The sequence below is a fragment of the Alligator mississippiensis genome, chromosome 10 (assembly GCF_030867095.1).
Source record: "Alligator mississippiensis isolate rAllMis1 chromosome 10, rAllMis1, whole genome shotgun sequence".
Classification (NCBI taxonomy): domain Eukaryota; kingdom Metazoa; phylum Chordata; order Crocodylia; family Alligatoridae; genus Alligator; species Alligator mississippiensis.
The window spans coordinates 68,903,901-68,906,236 of NC_081833.1; the positions used below are offsets into that span (position 1 = coordinate 68,903,901).

General features: G+C 42.9%; 1 long non-coding RNA gene across 1 annotated transcript; it reads right to left on the reverse strand.

Moving 5' to 3' along the window:
* On the reverse strand, window positions 1-1,995 carry LOC109283376 (uncharacterized). The gene is made up of 3 exons (XR_002090534.2): window positions 1,810-1,995; window positions 1,400-1,489; window positions 1-1,289 (listed from the first exon to the last, which is right to left on the reverse strand). It is a non-coding gene; the product is annotated as an uncharacterized LOC109283376 (long non-coding RNA).
* Between the last annotated feature and the right edge of the window lie 341 nt (window positions 1,996-2,336).

Here is a 2,336-nt window from a genome sequence, read left to right on the forward strand (position 1 = left end):
TGAAAAACAAATGATCCCCAGAGCTATGCCTGCACAATGGAAAAGAGCTTTAGTCATGTATTAGTCATTTTATCACAAGATTTTATTTTTGCACTATGAGGTTTTTCTTTTATGTTCAAAGAGAGCAGATAGGAACAACAGTATTTGTCTTGGTAATTTGCACCTAGGTTTGATTGTGTTTAAGCTGCTTAGCATAAGAAGAATGTGTGCAAATGTTTAAGAGCAATAAAATGAGGTCTCCAAGTGCACTGAATTTCTGATTCGGTATTTTCTCCCTCTTCTTGAGTATAGTCAGCCGCAGCATGAGCCCTGGGTGTGAGAAGGTGACGCTTACACTGCACTTAGATAGGAGAGTGGCCTCTTACCACTGTAAAATGCAGTTTGAAATTTTACCCCTGCTTTTCTCCTGTAGTTGCAAGGGATGAGATGTGCCAAGCACCAGCTTCATGGCTGGGTATCACTGTGCTGGCACTCTTCAATTTCCCAGCCTTCAAAGATGACATGTAGCTTGCAACGGCAGATCTAAGTGCCTGCACAGTGGCTCTGAACTGCCTTTAGGAGGGATTTGCATCCATCCTTGGAGCAGGAACAGTACTTGAAGCAGGACACAGAGTATTCATGTGCTTGAATCAGGCTGCAGAACCGCCTTTGGTGAGAATATATCTAATCTTGTTGATTTAATTCTGCTCTAATGGACACAGGTGGGGTGCGACAAGCACCTGAAATATAACCATCAACGTAACATTTCCTCTCTCATCTCAGCTAGAATCTAGCTGCTGGAAAGCCAGAAAGCCATCATGTGTGCCTGAGGAGTCACTCACTTGGGATGTTCACAGGATGACTTACGTTTGCTGGCCACCTTCAGGTGTTTTGCCACCTCTTGGTGGACCTCGAGATTTTGTTATATTAAGTCTCCAAGTTAAATCATGGCCTGGACATACATGAATATTCCTGGAAGGGGGAGCCTCAGTATCTGGATTTCTCTGCTGTGGTCCTAGACATACAGAGAGACTACACCTCATTAGGCTTCAAGAATAAAACAATTATTTTGCATATAGAGAGTATCTCTGGGTCCAAAAAGATCATAAAATGCTTAGCTGTTGTGGATCCCATATAGGTACTGTGGAGCTACACCGATTGGGAGGTAAGGAATTTTCTCACTGTAAATACATGCAGTGGGTGAGGCTGTTGGTATTCCTCCCTTCCTGTTTCAACATCTTACAAAGTATGACTTGGAGCCGGTACTGTGATGTAGGAGAATGATGCAGCAAGGATCGAAAGGTACTTGTCTGCCAAGACACAAGACAGAAATGGATGAGAGTAAAATACACAACTGCTTCCTATTGTCATTAGACTACGGGACAGAGAAAGGAAGGGCCATAGAGAGAGGCCATCTTACCCATTTCCTGTAGAGCAAAAGTCAATCAGGGAAACCCTTGCTGTTCTTTCCTGTGTTTTTCACTGACGCCTTGTGTGGCCCTCAACATACCTACAAAATAACTCCTTTAAACTGGGTATCACAGAAAAAAAACCTTGTTTCTTACCCACTATGTCCCTTAGCCCCAGCTGATTTGGACTCTTATCTCCTCCAGTCCCCTTTTTGGGACTGATTTTTGCAAGTCTGAAATGCAAGGCTCAACTGAAAGTGCCTTTCAAGCTGTGCTTAGCTATGTACTCTTTTGCAAAGAAGACCAAAAATAAAGCACTGATAGCCACTAATAAGAGTCTATAACTTTCCATGACTCTCAAATAGTCTGCTATTAGTCAAACTATCTCCTCAAATATAAAAAGGAAAGATATATCTCATACCCCAGTATTTGGTAAGTACAGCTGCAGATACAGGGCTGTTTCATAGACTTGTGCATGCTGTCGCAGCAGAGTGCCTGACTGTTACCAGAATTAGATGGGCCAGTGCAAAAAGGTGATGTAAGCCCAGAAGGGCCTTTAAATGGTGTCTCAATGGGAGCTCCTTGGGGACTAAATCCCACAGTGTTAGCACTGGTGCTAGGTCACTTCTGTGCTGCATAAGATTCCTAGCACATGGGACCGTATGGCCCAGCGCTAGTGTCTACGCAGGCTGTTTGCAGCAGCTGCCAGCAGCAAAGTAATTAAATTTTAACCTCCTTTTAATTTCCAGGGCTAAATGGGAAGGAGCAAGAAAAGGAATGCTTTGATTTTTTTTCAGTAGCGTTTCAATCTGAGCACTAGGAAGAAACCAAACTTCTGCTGGTTTATAGAAAGGTGCTGCATATCTGTACTAGGTGCTCCTTTTACACCATCTCCTTATGAGAATAATGGTCAGAACAGTAATAATAATAATAATAGTCAAGCCTAAG